The following is a 19,786-nucleotide window of genomic DNA, read 5'->3' on the forward strand; positions in this document are numbered from 1 at the left end:
CCAAAACACAAGCATGGAACTAGAACCAAAACACGAAACGTGCACGCCGCACATCTCTAGTAAATACTATTGGCCGGTGTAAATATAATTACTTCTGTTTTGAAAATATTAAGTTTGAGGTGGCAAGATGACATCCAAGATGAAATTCAGAAAGGCAATCAGTGACACGGCGCAATACAGATGGTGACAAGTCTGAGGAGGATAGGTAAATTTGAGTATCATCCGCATACAGATGATACTGAAATCCGAAAGAGCTGATTCGTTTGCCAAGAGATGTGGTATAGAATGAGAAAAGCAGAGGACCTAAGGGGTCTATTTGCTATGCCTCAGACAGAGATAAAATGAACGGAGATAAAGTACCATCCAACCAGCTCCTAACTGTCATTTTTCAAACACAGCCTGTGACATGACAGTTAGGAGCTGATTGGCTGGTACTTTATCTCTGTACACTTTATCTCCATCCAAGGCTTAGTAAACAGAACCCTAAGACTTATGCCTTGCGGTACTCCAACTGATAGAGGTAGCAAAGAGAAGGTGGATTCAGAGAAACAAACACTAAAAGAGTGATTTGATAGGTTGAGAAGTAAGAAAGGGCTGTTCCCTGGAGACATAGGAATCATAGTGTTTGCAATGATCAACAGTAAGCAGCAGAGAGATCAAGTAGAATAAGAAGTGAGTAATAGTCTTTAGATTTAGCAGTGACCAGATCATTCACTATCTTAGTCGGTGTTGTCTCTGTTGAGTGTTGGGCACAAACGCCTGACTGAAGTGGGTCCAGTAAGTTGTATTTAAGAAAGTGTGTGGTGAATGTAGGCAAGTCTCTCAAGTAGCTTGGAGGGGCATGGGAGCTGAGAAATGAGACAGTAATTTTAGAGATGGTTTTGTTTTCAGAATGGGAAATTTAACTGCATGTTTGAACAGTAATAGAAAGATACCAGTAGATAGAGAGAGATTACAGATTTTAGTTACGGTTGGGATGAGCACAGGAGATAGAGCTTTATTTATTTGTGAGGGTATAGGATCAAGAGAAGAGGAGTGCAGATACTTTGTCTTCATTTGTGGGACCAAATGAAGAGAAGGTGTCAGAGGGTTCAGGAAGGGAAATGAGCAGGTCACTGGCTGTGGAAGAGCATACCATTTCAATTCGGATCTTATCAATCTTGTTCCTGAAATAGGAAGTAAGATCTTGGGCACCGATAGTAGCTGGTGGCATTGATGAGGGAGGGATCAGAAGTGATTTAAATGCATGAAAAAGTTGCTTGGGTTTAGAGGCTTGAGCAGAGATGAGAGATTGGAAATATGTTTGTTTGGCAGTATCCAGAGCATTACGTAAAAGTTTGTGTAGCTGTCTTGTGAATTTAGAGTGCCACGGTTGACATCTAAGTCTACGTGGAGTGTGATCTAAGTCTACGTGGAGTGTGATGTGTCGCTGGAGCCACTGGTTTGGCTGCCCCTGCTGCCCAATGTGTGTGTCTCTAGGATAGATTGGTGTGTGCCCTGATTCTACCCCCCACCCCGACTCGCGGTATGCCCCTGTGAGCCATGTTCACGCACCCCTAACACCCCGCCTCACACACACACACACACACACACACACACCTGTAGTGTGCGTCTCTAGAAAGGATGGGGGCATACGGTAAGTTCACACACTCCTGTATAGCAGCACACACCCATGAGCCATGTCCGTGTGCCAACTGTGGTGTGTGTGTGCACCCCTTTACCATGCGTGTGCGCGTTCACAAATGCCAGTGCCGAAAGGTAGCCCCAGTCCATCCTTAGCTGTAAGTGACCCAGGGATCCCAGTTTCTCCTCCTCCCTGCCTTTGTGTCTGGGTCCTATGTAATCTGTTATCTAATTAAACATTTAGGTCTAGAGAGAGACACACACACACACGCATAATACCATTATGTAAATAGTACAGAGGCTACTACTATTCTTGCATGTGACAAGAAAAATGTTAGATTTTAATTTTCTATGTGTATTTTAAGGTTAGTTAAGTCGCCTTTGTTCCACTACAAGAACACTGTTACATGGGCTGTCTGCAACTCTGTTCTGTCAGTTTATTTGCAGCTCTATTCTCTCTGCTTAATTGCTGTAGCAGCACACCTGTTGGGAGATGCCTTGTTACCTTAATCCAGCATGTGGTTTCTTGTTAAAGTCAGGAGCCTGGTGGATGTGCAGCAGCACAGTTGCACTGAGTTAGTAATTAAAGGGGGCTCGTCTGTACTGAACCTTGTTATTAGTTAGTACTCCCTTTATAATCCCATTCTGTCTATTATTCCCTGCTAGTCATAGATCCTGTTTGCTGCGGAAGCCTTTGGCTCTCTGTTTCATAGTCTTGTCCTGTGAGATCCTGTGCTAAAGTGTCCTTGCCAGACCCAGTCCTGTCTGGTTCCTGTCTGTCTTGGCTTTAGCTGTAGTGTGGATTTTTCCATACCATACTTGTTCTTTGTCTTGTCTGTATCTTGATCTTTCTGTTATCCAGTATCATTTCATTTACATACAGCTGCTTTACACATACCACCACCTGTATATCTATTACCACAGTCTCATTCCACTACAGTCTCTCTCTGGCCTGCTTATCTGTGAACATTGTCATAATCCTATTAGTCTGTTCTCTGAACAATTCCTTGTCTCAGTTTTCTCTGCTCCTTTGTGTTGGTACTGCATTTGCCAGGAGTAACATCCACTGGCCTGGAGCATTCTGTGTTGTTTGTATGTCTGTTCTGCTTTCCCTGTCTGTATTCTATTGTCATGCATTTCTTTTGTTGCCAGTAGCAACCACTGTGAGTTCAGAGCATTCCTTGTCATTTATGTACCAGTTGATGTGTGTTATACAGTCCTGATCTCACTGTGTGTTATACTCCTGCTATTTACCAGTACCTGACAGTCCAGTTTTATCTAGTCATTGTCTAGGGTTTGTCTATCTGTCAAGCTTTAACCCACTCTGAGCCAGGAGGGTGTCTTCTCCGGTATATTCCTTGCACTTGCCCAGCCTCCAATAGTTTCCTTGTCCAGATTAAGACCTGAGTAGAGATGAGCGGGTTCGGTTCCTCGGAATCCGAACACGCCCGAACTTCAGCTTTTTTCTCACGGGTCCGAGCAGGCTCGGATCCTCCCGCCTTGCTCGGTTAACCCGAGCGCGCCCGAACGTCATCATCCCGCTGTCGGATTCTCACGAGACTCGGATTCTATATAAGGAGCCGCGCGTCGCCGCCATTTTCACACGTGCATTGAGATTGATAGGGAGAGGACGTGGCTGGCGTCCTCTCCGTTTAGAGTGACTTAGAGACACTTGATTTACTACTAATTTAGTAATTTTGGGGAGCATTAGGAGTACTCAGAGTGCAGAGTTTTGCTGATAGTTAGTGACCACCAGTTTTATTTATTATTTATAATCCGTTCTCTGCCTGAAAAAAAACGATACACAGTCACATACCATATCTGTGCTCAGCCTCAGTGTGCTGCATGGTATATCATCTATGTATATCTGACTGTGCTGAGTGCTCACTGCTCACACAGCTTAATTGTGGGGGAGACTGGGGAGCAGTTATAGCAGGAGTACAGTGCACACTTTTGCTACCAGTGTGACCACTGACCACCAGTATATTGTCTGCCTGAAAAAGTTAAGCACTCCTGTGGTGTTTTTTTTTTTTATTCTATAAACGCATTCTGCTGACAGTGTCCAGCAGGTCCGTCATTCATTATATTATATAAATATTTACCTGCAGTAGTGTTATATTTTTTTTGTTCATCTCTATCATCTTTATCATCTCTATATTAGCAGACGCAGTACGGTAGTCCACAGCTGTGGCTATCTCTGTGTCGTCAGTGCTCGTCCATAATTGTATACCTACCTACCTACCTGTGGTGGGTTTTTTTTTTCTATCTTCTTCATACTAGTAGTTTAGGAGTCTGCTGACAGTGTCCAGCAGGTCCGTCATTATATTATATATACCTGCAGTAGTGATATATATATATTTTTTATATCATTATCATCTCTATACTAGCAGACACAGTACGGTAGTCCACGGCTGTAGCTACCTCTGTGTCGTCAGTGCTCGTCCATAATTGTATACCTACCTGTGGTGGGGTTTTTTTTTCTATCTTCTTCATACTAGTAGTTCAGCAGTCTGCTGACAGTGTCCAGCAGGTCCGTCATTATATATTATATATACCTGCAGTAGTGATATATATATATCTTTTATATCATTATCATCTCTATACTAGCAGACACAGTACGGTAGTCCACGGCTGTAGCTACCTCTGTGTCGTCAGTGCTCGTCCATAATTGTATACCTACCTGTGGTGGGGTTTTTTTTTCTATCTTCTTCATACTAGTAGTTCAGCAGTCTGCTGACAGTGTCCACCAGGTCCGTCATTATATTATATATACCTGCAGTAGTGATATATATATATATATTTTTTATATCATTATCATCTCTATACTAGCAGACACAGTACGGTAGTCCACGGCTGTAGCTACCTCTGTGTCGTCAGTGCTCGTCCATAATTGTATACCTACCTGTGGTGTTTTTTTTTTTTCTATCTTCTTCATACTAGTAGTTCAGCAGTCTGCTGACAGTGTCCAGCAGGTCCGTCATTATATATTATATATACCTGCAGTAGTGATATATATATATTTTTTTAGATCATTATCATCTCTATACTAGCAGACACAGTACGGTAGTCCACGGCTGTAGCTACCTCTGTGTCGTCAGTGCTTGTCCATAATTGTATACCTACCTGTGGTGGGTTTTTTTTTTCTATCTTCATCATACTAGTAGTTTAGGAGTCTGCTGACAGTGTCCACCAGGTCCGTCATTATATTATATATACCTGCAGTAGTGATATATATATATTTTTTATATCATTATCATCTCTATACTAGCAGACGCAGTACGGTAGTCCACGGCTGTAGCTACCTCTGTGTCGTCAGTCACTCGTCATCCATAAGTATACTAGTATCCATCCATCTCTATTGGAGCCCTTCATTCGCTTAACCAGGATTCACGGGTGGTCAATCTGTTGAAATCAGAGCACTACATTTTGGCCACCGTGCTCGATCCTAGATTTAAAACCTACGTTGTATCTCTCTTTCCAGCAGACACAAGTCTGCAGGGGTTCAAAGACCTGCTGGTGAGAAAATTATCAAGTCAAGTGGAACTTGATCGGTCAACAGCTCCTCCTTCACATTCTCCCGCAATTGGGGGTGCGAGGAAAAGGCTCAGAATTCTGAGCCCACCCGCTGGCGGTGATGCAGGGCAGTCTGGAGCGACTGCTGATGCTGACATCTGGTCCGGACTGATGGACCTGCCAACGATTACGGACATGTCGTCTACCGTCACTGCATATGATTCTCTCACCATTGAAAGAATGGTGGAGGATTATATGAGTGACCGCATCCAAGTAGGCACGTCAGACAGTCCGTACGTATACTGGCAGGAAAAAGAGGCAATTTGGAGGCCCTTGCACAAACTGGCTTTATTCTACCTAAGTTGCCCTCCCACAAGTGTGTACTCCGAAAAAGTGTTTAGTGCCGCCGCTCACCTTGTCAGCAATCGGCGTACGAGGTTACTTCCAGAAAATGTGGAGAAGATGATGTTCATTAAAATGAATTATAATCAATTCCTCCGTGGAGACATTCACCAGCAGCAATTGCCTCCACAAAGTACACAGGGAGCTGAGATGGTGGATTCCAGTGGGGACGAATTGATAATCTGTGAGGAGGGGGATGTACACGGTGATGAATCGGAGGATGATGATGAGGTGGACATCTTGCCTCTGTAGAGCCAGTTTGTGCAAGGAGAGATTAATTGCTTCTTTTTTGGTGGGGGTCCAAACCAACCCGTCATTTCAGTCACAGTCGTGTGGCAGACCCTGTCACTGAAATGATGGGTTGGTTAAAGTGTGCATGTCCTGTTTATACAACATAAGGGTGGGTGGGAGGGCCCAAGGACAATTCCATCTTGCACCTCTTTTTTCTTTAATTTTTCTTTGCGTCATGTGCTGTTTGGGGAGTATTTTTTGGAAGGGCCATCCTGCGTGACACTGCAGTGCCACTCCTAGATGGGCCAGGTGTTTGTGTCGGCCACTTGGGTCGCTGAGCTTAGTCACACAGCTACCTCATTGCGCCTCTTTTTTTTCTTCTTTGCGTCATGTGCTGTTTGGGGAGTGTTTTTTGGAAGGGCCATCCTGCGTGACACTGCAGTGCCACTCCTAGATGGGCCAGGTATTTGTGTCGGCCACTAGGGTTGCTTAGCTTACTCACACAGCTACCTCATTGCGCCTCTTTTTTTCTTTGCGTCATGTGCTGTTTGGGGAGTGTTTTTTGGAAGGGCCATCCTGCGTGACACTGCAGTGCCACTCCTAGATGGGCCAGGTGTTTGTGTCGGCCACTAGGGTCGCTTAGCTTACTCACACAGCTACCTCATTGCGCCTGTTTTTTTTCTTCTTTGCGTCATGTGCTGTTTGGGGAGTATTTTTTGGAAGGGCCATCCTGCCTGACACTGCAGTGCCACTCCTAGATGGGCCAGGTGTTTGTGTCGGCCACTAGGGTCGCTTAGCTTACTCACACAGCTACCTCATTGCGCCTCTTTTTTTCTTTGCGTCATGTGCTGTTTGGGGAGTGTTTTTTGGAAGGGCCATCCTGCGTGACACTGCAGTGCCACTCCTAGATGGGCCAGGTGTTTGTGTCGGCCACTTGGGTCGCTTAGCTTAGCCATCCAGCGACCTCGGTGCAAATTTTAGGACTAAAAATAATATTGGGGGTAATTCCAAGTTGATCGCAGCAGGAATTTTTTTAGCAATTGGGCAAAACCATGTGCACTGCAGGGGAGGCAGTTATAACATGTGCAGAGAGAGTTAGATTTGGGTGGGTTGTTTTATTTCTGTGCAGGGTAAATACTGGCTGCTTTATTTTTACACTGCAAATTACATTGCAGATTGAACACACCCCACCCAAATCTAACTCTCTCTGTACATGTTATATCTGCCTCCCCTGCAGTGCACATGGTTTTGCCCAATTGCTAAAAAAATTCCTGCTGCGATCAACTTGGAATTACCCCCATTGTGAGGTGTTCAGAATAGACTGAAAATGAGTGGAAATTATGGTTATTGAGGTTAATAATACTTTGGGATCAAAATGACCCCCAAATTCTATGATTTAAGCTGTTTTTTAGGGTTTTTTGAAAAAAACACCCGAATCCAAAACACACCCGAATCCGACAAAAAAAATTTGGTGAGGTTTTGCCAAAACGTGTTCGAACCCAAAACACGGCCGCGGAACCGAACCCAAAACCAAAACACAAAACCCGAAAAATTTCCGGTGCACATCTCTAGACCTGAGGGCATCTGAGTACTGGGTGGACTAAATCCACCTAGGAAAGGTGGAAGCTTTAGGATGCAGGAGACTTGAGGATCGCTGGGCTTGCATAACTCTTCATCTAGATACATTCCACAGATCAACAGGTCTGTACAGATATACTCCCCAGATCATAGCAAACTGCTTTTTAAAATAATTATCTATCAATTAGGTTGAGCTATAAATAGTTCTCAGACATTATTAAACTATTAGTTGAAATCTAATCTAAATAAGGATTTGTGGGTTTGGTTCCTAAGAATCGAACACGCCAACTTTGCGATCCGAGTTTGGCTCTGGACTTCCCGCCTTACTGGGATCCCGAAACGAGACAAAACTTCATCATCCCGCTATCGGATTCTTGTGGATTTTAGAGTCTATATAAGTCCCCGGTGATTGGCACCATCTTTACTCCAGCATTGGAGAGTGTACTGGATGGACGTGTTCGTCTCGAGTACTGTGTCTGGCGTGGGGTGGGTGCTCTGTCTGCTGCATCTAAAAAGGGGTGCTCTCTCACTGTCTGCTGCATCTAAAAAGGGGTGCTCTCTCACTGTCTGCTGTATCTAAAAAGGGGTGCTCTCTCACTGTCTGCTGTATCTAAAAAAAGGGGTGGTCTCTCACTGTCTGCTGTATCTAAAAAAGGGGTGGTCTCTCACTGTCTGCTGTATCTAAAAAAAAAGGGGTGCTTTCTCTGCTGTAACTGAAAAAGGGGTGCTCTCTCGGTCTGCTATATCTGAAAAAGGGGTGCTCTCTCTGCCTGCTGTATCTGAAAGGGGTGATCTGTCCATGCATCCAGGGGCTATGCCCCAGTTTAAAATTTAAATAATAAAAGCTAAAAATAAAAACCCTAAAATTAGAACTATATATATATATATATATCTAAAAAATTCTCATGGGAGCTCAACCACTTCAGATTTCACATACAAATGTGTTTATTTTAAAATAATTCTTTAAACAGTAAAAACTGTACTCATATAAAAGTTTCAATAAAACATACACATGACTTTACATTACAAATGGACAGTGTAGACAAATATTTATCTTAATAATTTTTGGTAATATCCACATCTATTTCTCAATGAAGCGTTCAGATGTATGTTCAAATCACAAATGCGTGAGTGCCCAACGCGTTTCGTCCTTACAGGACTTCATCAGGGGACGCAATCTGAGTGGTAGTTAGAAAGAGGGTGATATACCAAATGCTATTTACATTTATCACAGTCTTGCTACATTAAGATCATCTACTTACATACCAATGAGATCAAAGTTTGTAAGATATCACCTCCAACTTTTGCCGTGGGTGTATATAAAAATTCTCACAGATAAAGGATCTAGAAATGTCACCATTAGAATTGATATTAAATTACAGTGACCATATATATTCACAATAGAATTAGTAAACATAATCAAGGAGGAAGGAACAAACAAAATGGAGTAGTGGAGGAATAGATGCAATATACTCTCTATCAATGGGTATGATAATTGCTCAATTAATCACAAATTGAGTGCAATTCTATGTTACTCATTATTCAAAAGCAGAATAGATGGTAATTATTCCATTATATCATAGACATTCAAACAAAGCTACTCACATTCCAATATTGGTGTCTATCATAAAAAAGTTCATCAATGTATAAACAGAAGAAAAATTGCTGTGACAGTAACCTATAAATTGGAAATACAGACAATAATATGTATGGATAGGTGAACTTTACCAGCATAAATTATAAGCTACAGATTGTTATTTACATTGTATATTGGAACCTAACTATACATAACATTCATTATGCGAATGGAGTTAATCCCTATTATTCTTATATATACAATGTCATTGCACTATTTGTGAGGGACCATGGTGAACCAAATCGCTGATCAATAATATCTTTATATGCCTAATTATTCATAATATCAATTTGCACTTTTATATATTATGAAAAGGCAGAGTTTTGACAGCCATTATAAGTTCAAACAATGCCTTAGTATATTAGATGAGGCAAAGCTTCACATCCATTATAGGTCCAAATAATATCTTAGCATATTTCCTTACAAATTGACACCCCTGTTGTTTACTTCACGTTGTACTGCACATTATTATATAATAAATCCTAAATAGTGAAAGTGATTTAATTCATAGAAATTATTGCTATACAAAAATGAGGCTACAACCGAATAAATTTAATTAATTTATAATAGGAGGAACATCTTAGGCTCACCTTTTTAGTTGAAAATAGACCAATCCTATTTAAAATAAGAATATTGTGATAGACTCAAATGAGTCAATACCCTGAAAGAGAAATTTATCCATAAATATGGGTTCTTTCTCCAATATATCAAAAAATGTCTGTTAGTCATGATATTTACCTTAGTATTCTCTCAGGATTCTCATTCACAGCTCAAGTGCTAAATGGAAACTGGGGTTGATATTTATACCTCCTCCCCAATGACCTCATTTCCTGTTTGATATTTATCTTATTTAGTTTAATTTTTAATGTTTCCTTCTAGCATTCAATCTGTTAACAGTGATAGCATTACTGACCAGTGAGTCAGTCATTCGAGGATTTAAAAGACAACTGAAATGGACTTAGATATTTCTATTAAAATGATGTTGAACGCTTTTGCGTTCCATCGTCGCCGGCGGCGTGCGTTCCACCGCCGCTACTTCCGGTTCCGGCGTGCGTTCCATAGACGCTACTTCCGGTTTCCGGTATGCGTTCCACACATATTAAATCTATGCCGGCGTGCGTTCTACTGGCTGCTGCTTCAAATTAAAGTTGTTAAAACGGATAATCATAGCTTAATGGCGCCCAACTAGTCCATCATTAGCTACTCCATTATCATATTGATCTAATAACACATGCGATCTATTTACTTAGTGGATAATGGTTGATTTATAAATTTATTTAAAGTGTTTAACCATCTTGTTTTACTTAGTGATGAAAAATTATATAGAGGGACTGATGCCACATGAAAATCCTTCATTAAAAATAAACAGTAATCAATATTGTGCTTCCAGTGATGGTAATTTAACAATTAATTATGTGATTTGTGATGTTTAATTATGTTATTAATCTATATGATTTATTGATATATTAATCTAATAATATTTTAATAATGTTATTATGATTTTAACCTCATTAATGTGCTCTGTGATATATTCTAACTTTAACCTATAACATAATTATCTAACTGACTGTGCAGCCATAAATAGACTTATATATAAGAAAACAACAACAACAGCCATAAATAAGGCAGTTCAGATCAACATGGTCCCCCATTTACAATTGTTACAAGTTGGCAACTTAACATCTTAATGTATCATGCATGGTGCGACAGTGACGAGGGATAACTTTTCATTTACAGTATTAGAACATATACCAGTAGACCCAAGAGGTGGAAATAGGGATTTGAGATTATCTAAACGTGAAACATACTGGATTTATATGCTCAACACATTAGCCCCCAATGGCCTTAATGAAGACGTGGATATTGTCTCTTTTCTTTAAGTCCTTAATTCACCATTCTCCACATTCTATATCTAATATGATTCATGTTTTTAGTATAACACTCCCTATTTAATGGACCATATTTAATGGGGCTCAACTATATATTACAACTGATTTTATGATTTGTTATCAGATCATAGGTTGAAGATTTAAGCATGATACATTAAGATGTTAAGTTGCCAACTTGTAACAATTGTAAATGGGGGACCATGTTGATCTGAACTGCCTTATTTATGGCTGTTGTTGTTGTTTTCTTATATATAAGTCTATTTATGGCTGCACAGTCAGTTAGATAATTATGTTATAGGTTAAAGTTAGAATATATCACAGAGCACATTAATGAGGTTAAAATCATAATAACATTATTAAAATATTATTAGATTAATATATCAATAAATCATATAGATTAATAACATAATTAAACATCACAAATCACATAATTAATTGTTAAATTACCATCACTGGAAGCACAATATTGATTACTGTTTATTTTTAATGAAGGATTTTCATGTGGCATCAGTCCCTCTATATAATTTTTCATCACTAAGTAAAACAAGATGGTTAAACACTTTAAATAAATTTATAAATCAACCATTATCCACTAAGTAAATAGATCGCATGTGTTATTAGATCAATATGATAATGGAGTAGCTAATGATGGACTAGTTGGGCGCCATTAAGCTATGATTATCCGTTTTAACAACTTTAATTTGAAGCAGCAGCCAGTAGAACGCACGCCGGCATAGATTTAATATGTGTGGAACGCATACCGGAAACCGGAAGTAGCGTCTATGGAACGCACGCCGGAACCGGAAGTAGCGGCGGTGGAACGCACGCCGCCGGCGACGATGGAACGCAAAAGCGTTCAACATCATTTTAATAGAAATATCTAAGTCCATTTCAGTTGTCTTTTAAATCCTCGAATGACTGACTCACTGGTCAGTAATGCTATCACTGTTAACAGATTGAATGCTAGAAGGAAACATTAAAAATTAAACTAAATAAGATAAATATCAAACAGGAAATGAGGTCATTGGGGAGGAGGTATAAATATCAACCCCAGTTTCCATTTAGCACTTGAGCTGTGAATGAGAATCCTGAGAGAATACTAAGGTAAATATCATGACTAACAGACATTTTTTGATATATTGGAGAAAGAACCCATATTTATGGATAAATTTCTCTTTCAGGGTATTGACTCATTTGAGTCTATCACAATATTCTTATTTTAAATAGGATTGGTCTATTTTCAACTAAAAAGGTGAGCCTAAGATGTTCCTCCTATTATAAATTAATTAAATTTATTCGGTTGTAGCCTCATTTTTGTATAGCAATAATTTCTATGAATTAAATCACTTTCACTATTTAGGATTTATTATATAATAATGTGCAGTACAACGTGAAGTAAACAACAGGGGTGTCAATTTGTAAGGAAATATGCTAAGATATTATTTGGACCTATAATGGATGTGAAGCTTTGCCTCATCTAATATACTAAGGCATTGTTTGAACTTATAATGGCTGTCAAAACTCTGCCTTTTCATAATATATAAAAGTGCAAATTGATATTATGAATAATTAGGCATATAAAGATATTATTGATCAGCGATTTGGTTCACCATGGTCCCTCACAAATAGTGCAATGACATTGTATATATAAGAATAATAGGGATTAACTCCATTCGCATAATGAATGTTATGTATAGTTAGGTTCCAATATACAATGTAAATAACAATCTGTAGCTTATAATTTATGCTGGTAAAGTTCACCTATCCATACATATTATTGTCTGTATTTCCAATTTATAGGTTACTGTCACAGCAATTTTTCTTCTGTTTATACATTGATGAACTTTTTTATGATAGACACCAATATTGGAATGTGAGTAGCTTTGTTTGAATGTCTATGATATAATGGAATAATTACCATCTATTCTGCTTTTGAATAATGAGTAACATAGAATTGCACTCAATTTGTGATTAATTGAGCAATTATCATACCCATTGATAGAGAGTATATTGCATCTATTCCTCCACTACTCCATTTTGTTTGTTCCTTCCTCCTTGATTATGTTTACTAATTCTATTGTGAATATATATGGTCACTGTAATTTAATATCAATTCTAATGGTGACATTTCTAGATCCTTTATCTGTGAGAATTTTTATATACACCCACGGCAAAAGTTGGAGGTGATATCTTACAAACTTTGATCTCATTGGTATGTAAGTAGATGATCTTAATGTAGCAAGACTGTGATAAATGTAAATAGCATTTGGTATATCACCCTCTTTCTAACTACCACTCAGATTGCGTCCCCTGATGAAGTCCTGTAAGGACGAAACGCGTTGGGCACTCACGCATTTGTGATTTGAACATACATCTGAACGCTTCATTGAGAAATAGATGTGGATATTACCAAAAATTATTAAGATAAATATTTGTCTACACTGTCCATTTGTAATGTAAAGTCATGTGTATGTTTTATTGAAACTTTTATATGAGTACAGTTTTTACTGTTTAAAGAATTATTTTAAAATAAACACATTTGTATGTGAAATCTGAAGTGGTTGAGCTCCCATGAGAATTTTTTAGATCTGTTCTCCATTCTTTGCCTTGTCTGACAGGAGGCACTTCTCAGTGGTGCGAGCTTTATAGTTTTTAGCGCAAAAAAGGGGTACTTTATTTCTTGGTTTTGTGTAGTAGTTTGTCAGTAAGTACCCTTATTTGCAGCTCTTCTATCTAGCTATTATGCCTATATTTAATGATAGATCAAAGAGATCTTTAAAGGTCAGAAACATTTTTGAGGAGGAGGAACAAGTATTTCAAACTGAGGATGACGATTATTATGGTTATCTCAATTTAGTAGAAAAATTAGCCATTAAGGAGTTGAAAAATTGGTACGATATTATGACACTAGAAAAATATATAGAAGTAGGGAGGATTCCGAGAGGTTTACGATTGCATAAAACCCCCACAATTGGAGGGGGCAATGAAAGTTTCATTACTAACTGGAATACTATTCTAGATGATTGTTCGGTGAAACTTATTACTCTAATTATCACTGAGAGAAAAAAGGAGTTAAGCAGGTTAGAGGAGGAAATTAAAAGAGTGGAATTACAAGCCACCAAATTTGAGGATAGTGAAGAGTTCAAGCGGGATGTGTTAGATCTACATTATAAATTAGACTCTATGGAAGAAGAAATTATATCACGCAAACAAAAGAAATTTATTAGGGATAAAAATGACTATATTTCTGGTCAAATACACCACTTACCGATTAAAGAGGAGAGATTAGATGAAAGGAATCAAATACCATCAAAAAGATATCCCCGTTGGGAGAGACCACAGCAGGAAGTCCATAGAAACTACAGAGTTAATCAAGGTAATCTTAATGGCCACTATAGATCCAGGGGATCTTATAGATCTCCCTATCCTAATCGGGGTTATGAACAGAGGGGATATAGGAAACAATTCCCGCCTCAACATGGTTACCAAAGGAACAATTACATGCCACCTAAGGAGTATTACAATTCCTCCTATAGGAGTAGATATAATACAGATAGATCACCTACCCCTGATAGAAATCAAAGGGGACATTTTTTAGAAGAGAGACGAGGTTACAAATTCCCCCGCATACAGCAACAGCGAGAGGAGTTACATATCAGACTGGACTCACCACAGGGTATAAAAAGAGGGCACACTGGAGGAGACGAGGGTGCAGAGGGGGCAGAAAAAAGCCCCAAAAAAAGGAGAGCCCTATTCAATCAGGAGAAACCTCGTCTGGGATTGTTAACATCACAGAGAGACAATTATCATCAGCGGAACGCTCCCTATTAGATAAGGGATTAAAATTCGCACCAGATTTACATGTTGATAAATTCAATCTATTTGTTGATCTCAACAAATATGTCCGTAAATTAACGATACAGAGACACTTTCTTAAGAATCCCCAATTGAGTGCCAGTACGAATGAAAAAACTCCATTGGTAAAGTTACCATCAAAATATTACCCGGTAGAGTCCAGGGGCAGTAATCTGGACATCTTCTATGAATTAGTTAGGGAAGATTTCAGGAAAATAAGGCTGAAAAGCAACAAATATGGGACCAACCTTAATCCACAGGAAAAGGGAGCTTTGAAATCCCTGAAAAATGACACTGATTTGGTCATTAAAGGGGCGGATAAGGGTGGAGCAGTTGTATTGCAAACCAAAACGGCTTACCTGAATGAGGCATCTAAGATACTTTTTGATGGGCAGACATATATGGAATTACCCAACAATCCCACCTCATTATATCAGGAGGAGCTATATATATTACTTTCTAAAGCCCTGAAAGACAATTTAATATGTAAGGAAGAGTTCGACTATATGTTTGTTAAACATCCAACAGTTCCAAATTTTTACCATATTCCAAAAATTCATAAGAGTAAGACTTCACCACCAGGAAGGCCCATAGTGGCTGGGATTAATTCCCTGACGGCAAATTTATCCCATTATTTGGACCTGAGATTGCAGCCCTATGTATTAAAAATGAAGTCATATCTTAGAGATTCCACCAGTGTATTGCAAAAGTTAGAGAGCATAGAGTGGTCTAAAGAATACCAATGGTTAACTGTAGACGTACAAGCATTGTATTCATCTATACCACATAGTAAAGGTGTAGAAGCTGTAGAATTAGTTTTGTCAAATGACTCTAGTCTATCCCAAAAAGAAGTACGGTTTCTATTGGATAGCATAATGTTCATTTTGAACCATAATTTTTTTGAATTTGAGAATAAATTCTTTTTGCAACAACAGGGCACGGCGATGGGGACCAAATTTGCCCCATCGTATGCCAACTTGCTCATGAAAGCATGGGAGGAGATTTATATATATGATTCCGATTTTGAAGTTAATATAATATTCTACCAAAGATATATTGACGATCTCCTTTTCATTTGGAAAGGTGATGAACATAGTATTAATGGATTCATAACATTTATACAGTCGAATGGTTTTAATTTGAAATTTACTTTTCAGCATAATCCAATAAGTATTGATTTTTTGGATTTAACCTTAACAGGGGTAGAAGGTAAAAAAATAATAACGAAGACCTTCTTTAAGGATGTTGACGCCAATAGTTACATCCCCCAAACCAGTTGTCACTACCCTGCTTGGAAGAATAACGTACCATATGCGCAATTTTTACGGATAAGGCGCAATTGTACCAACATTGATGATTATTGGGAACAGGCCACTTTAATTGGAAACAGGTTTATAGAAAGGGGTTATAACTCAGACTCCATTGAGGCAGCAAAGTCTAAAGCTTCTTTGCAAAAAAGGGATTTAATGCTATGTCCCAAAAATAAAACCCAAACAGATCAAAGGTTCCGTAGACCTTTCATTACACAATTCAATCAAGAAAACGTAGCCATCAAAAAGATTCTAAATCGACATTGGGGTATACTTTTAAAAGACTCTGTTTTGGGCCCTTCCCTCCCTAAAAAACCAGACCTGGTATTTAGAAGAGCAACGAATTTAAAAAGCATAGTGGCACCAAGTAAGTTGTCAAGGTTGCATTCTTGTATTAGAAAGGAAAATAGTGATATCATACCCACCAAAGGGTGTTTCCCATGCTCTAGGTGCATATGCTGTAAATTTATGGACCGTAAATCATTTAGTATGGAATTCGAGTCAGGGGGATGTTATAGATTGAAACACTTGGTTAATTGCAACACAGAGTATGTTGTGTACAAGATCTCTTGTAGTTGTAGTTTTACCTACATAGGAAAGACAAAAAGACCAACCAAAATAAGAATTCAAGAGCATATAAGAAATGTGAAAAACAGGTTTCTTTCCCATAGCCTCCCAAGGCATTATGCCGAGAAGCATGGTGCGACAGTGACGAGGGATAACTTTTCATTTACAGTATTAGAACATATACCAGTAGACCCAAGAGGTGGAAATAGGGATTTGAGATTATCTAAACGTGAAACATACTGGATTTATATGCTCAACACATTAGCCCCCAATGGCCTTAATGAAGACGTGGATATTGTCTCTTTTCTTTAAGTCCTTAATTCACCATTCTCCACATTCTATATCTAATATGATTCATGTTTTTAGTATAACACTCCCTATTTAATGGACCATATTTAATGGGGCTCAACTATATATTACAACTGATTTTATGATTTGTTATCAGATCATAGGTTGAAGATTTAAGCATGATACATTAAGATGTTAAGTTGCCAACTTGTAACAATTGTAAATGGGGGACCATGTTGATCTGAACTGCCTTATTTATGGCTGTTGTTGTTGTTTTCTTATATATAAGTCTATTTATGGCTGCACAGTCAGTTAGATAATTATGTTATAGGTTAAAGTTAGAATATATCACAGAGCACATTAATGAGGTTAAAATCATAATAACATTATTAAAATATTATTAGATTAATATATCAATAAATCATATAGATTAATAACATAATTAAACATCACAAATCACATAATTAATTGTTAAATTACCATCACTGGAAGCACAATATTGATTACTGTTTATTTTTAATGAAGGATTTTCATGTGGCATCAGTCCCTCTATATAATTTTTCATCACTAAGTAAAACAAGATGGTTAAACACTTTAAATAAATTTATAAATCAACCATTATCCACTAAGTAAATAGATCGCATGTGTTATTAGATCAATATGATAATGGAGTAGCTAATGATGGACTAGTTGGGCGCCATTAAGCTATGATTATCCGTTTTAACAACTTTAATTTGAAGCAGCAGCCAGTAGAACGCACGCCGGCATAGATTTAATATGTGTGGAACGCATACCGGAAACCGGAAGTAGCGTCTATGGAACGCACGCCGGAACCGGAAGTAGCGGCGGTGGAACGCACGCCGCCGGCGACGATGGAACGCAAAAGCGTTCAACATCATTTTAATAGAAATATCTAAGTCCATTTCAGTTGTCTTTTAAATCCTCGAATGACTGACTCACTGGTCAGTAATGCTATCACTGTTAACAGATTGAATGCTAGAAGGAAACATTAAAAATTAAACTAAATAAGATAAATATCAAACAGGAAATGAGGTCATTGGGGAGGAGGTATAAATATCAACCCCAGTTTCCATTTAGCACTTGAGCTGTGAATGAGAATCCTGAGAGAATACTAAGGTAAATATCATGACTAACAGACATTTTTTGATATATTGGAGAAAGAACCCATATTTATGGATAAATTTCTCTTTCAGGGTATTGACTCATTTGAGTCTATCACAATATTCTTATTTTAAATAGGATTGGTCTATTTTCAACTAAAAAGGTGAGCCTAAGATGTTCCTCCTATTATAAATTAATTAAATTTATTCGGTTGTAGCCTCATTTTTGTATAGCAATAATTTCTATGAATTAAATCACTTTCACTATTTAGGATTTATTATATAATAATGTGCAGTACAACGTGAAGTAAACAACAGGGGTGTCAATTTGTAAGGAAATATGCTAAGATATTATTTGGACCTATAATGGATGTGAAGCTTTGCCTCATCTAATATACTAAGGCATTGTTTGAACTTATAATGGCTGTCAAAACTCTGCCTTTTCATAATATATAAAAGTGCAAATTGATATTATGAATAATTAGGCATATAAAGATATTATTGATCAGCGATTTGGTTCACCATGGTCCCTCACAAATAGTGCAATGACATTGTATATATAAGAATAATAGGGATTAACTCCATTCGCATAATGAATGTTATGTATAGTTAGGTTCCAATATACAATGTAAATAACAATCTGTAGCTTATAATTTATGCTGGTAAAGTTCACCTATCCATACATATTATTGTCTGTATTTCCAATTTATAGGTTACTGTCACAGCAATTTTTCTTCTGTTTATACATTGATGAACTTTTTTATGATAGACACCAATATTGGAATGTGAGTAGCTTTGTTTGAATGTCTATGATATAATGGAATAATTACCATCTATTCTGCTTTTGAATAATGAGTAACATAGAATTGCACTCAATTTGTGATTAATTGAGCAATTATCATACCCATTGATAGAGAGTATATTGCATCTATTCCTCCACTACTCCATTTTGTTTGTTCCTTCCTCCTTGATTATGTTTACTAATTCTATTGTGAATATATATGGTCACTGTAATTTAATATCAATTCTAATGGTGACATTTCTAGATCCTTTATCTGTGAGAATTTTTATATACACCCACGGCAAAAGTTGGAGGTGATATCTTACAAACTTTGATCTCATTGGTATGTAAGTAGATGATCTTAATGTAGCAAGACTGTGATAAATGTAAATAGCATTTGGTATATCACCCTCTTTCTAACTACCACTCAGATTGCGTCCCCTGATGAAGTCCTGTAAGGACGAAACGCGTTGGGCACTCACGCATTTGTGATTTGAACATACATCTGAACGCTTCATTGAGAAATAGATGTGGATATTACCAAAAATTATTAAGATAAATATTTGTCTACACTGTCCATTTGTAATGTAAAGTCATGTGTATGTTTTATTGAAACTTTTATATGAGTACAGTTTTTACTGTTTAAAGAATTATTTTAAAATAAACACATTTGTATGTGAAATCTGAAGTGGTTGAGCTCCCATGAGAATTTTTTAGATCTGTTCTCCATTCTTTGCCTTGTCTGACAGGAGGCACTTCTCAGTGGTGCGAGCTTTATAGTTTTTAGCGCAAAAAAGGGGTACTTTATTTCTTGGTTATATATATATATATATATATATATATATATTTTTTTTTTTTTTATCTGTGCTGTACCCAAGTGTACTATACAATTTTTATTTTATTTTCATAAGTACTGTGATACTGCTGGTCAGACCACAGTATATTATTTCCTACTCATTAACTTATTGCGCGACGCTGACGGTGCAGAAATA

The 19,786-nt window shown here is 37.9% G+C and overlaps 3 long non-coding RNA genes across 3 annotated transcripts; 2 read left to right on the top strand and 1 right to left on the bottom strand.

The window, feature by feature from the left end:
* Positions 1-8,427: 8,427 nt before the first annotated feature.
* Positions 8,428-9,021, bottom strand: LOC134969915 (uncharacterized). The gene is made up of 3 exons (XR_010189561.1): positions 8,953-9,021; positions 8,614-8,691; positions 8,428-8,525 (listed from the first exon to the last, which is right to left on the bottom strand). It is a non-coding gene; the product is annotated as an uncharacterized LOC134969915 (long non-coding RNA).
* Positions 9,022-12,676: 3,655 nt separating this feature from the next.
* LOC134969916 (uncharacterized) lies at positions 12,677-13,270 on the top strand. The gene is made up of 3 exons (XR_010189562.1): positions 12,677-12,745; positions 13,007-13,084; positions 13,173-13,270. It is a non-coding gene; the product is annotated as an uncharacterized LOC134969916 (long non-coding RNA).
* A 5,459-nt stretch (positions 13,271-18,729) lies between these two features.
* On the top strand, positions 18,730-19,323 carry LOC134969917 (uncharacterized). The gene is made up of 3 exons (XR_010189563.1): positions 18,730-18,798; positions 19,060-19,137; positions 19,226-19,323. It is a non-coding gene; the product is annotated as an uncharacterized LOC134969917 (long non-coding RNA).
* The last annotated feature ends 463 nt before the right edge of the window (positions 19,324-19,786 follow it).

Source organism: Pseudophryne corroboree, chromosome 11 (genome assembly GCF_028390025.1).
Source record: "Pseudophryne corroboree isolate aPseCor3 chromosome 11, aPseCor3.hap2, whole genome shotgun sequence".
Classification (NCBI taxonomy): Eukaryota; Metazoa; Chordata; class Amphibia; order Anura; family Myobatrachidae; genus Pseudophryne; species Pseudophryne corroboree.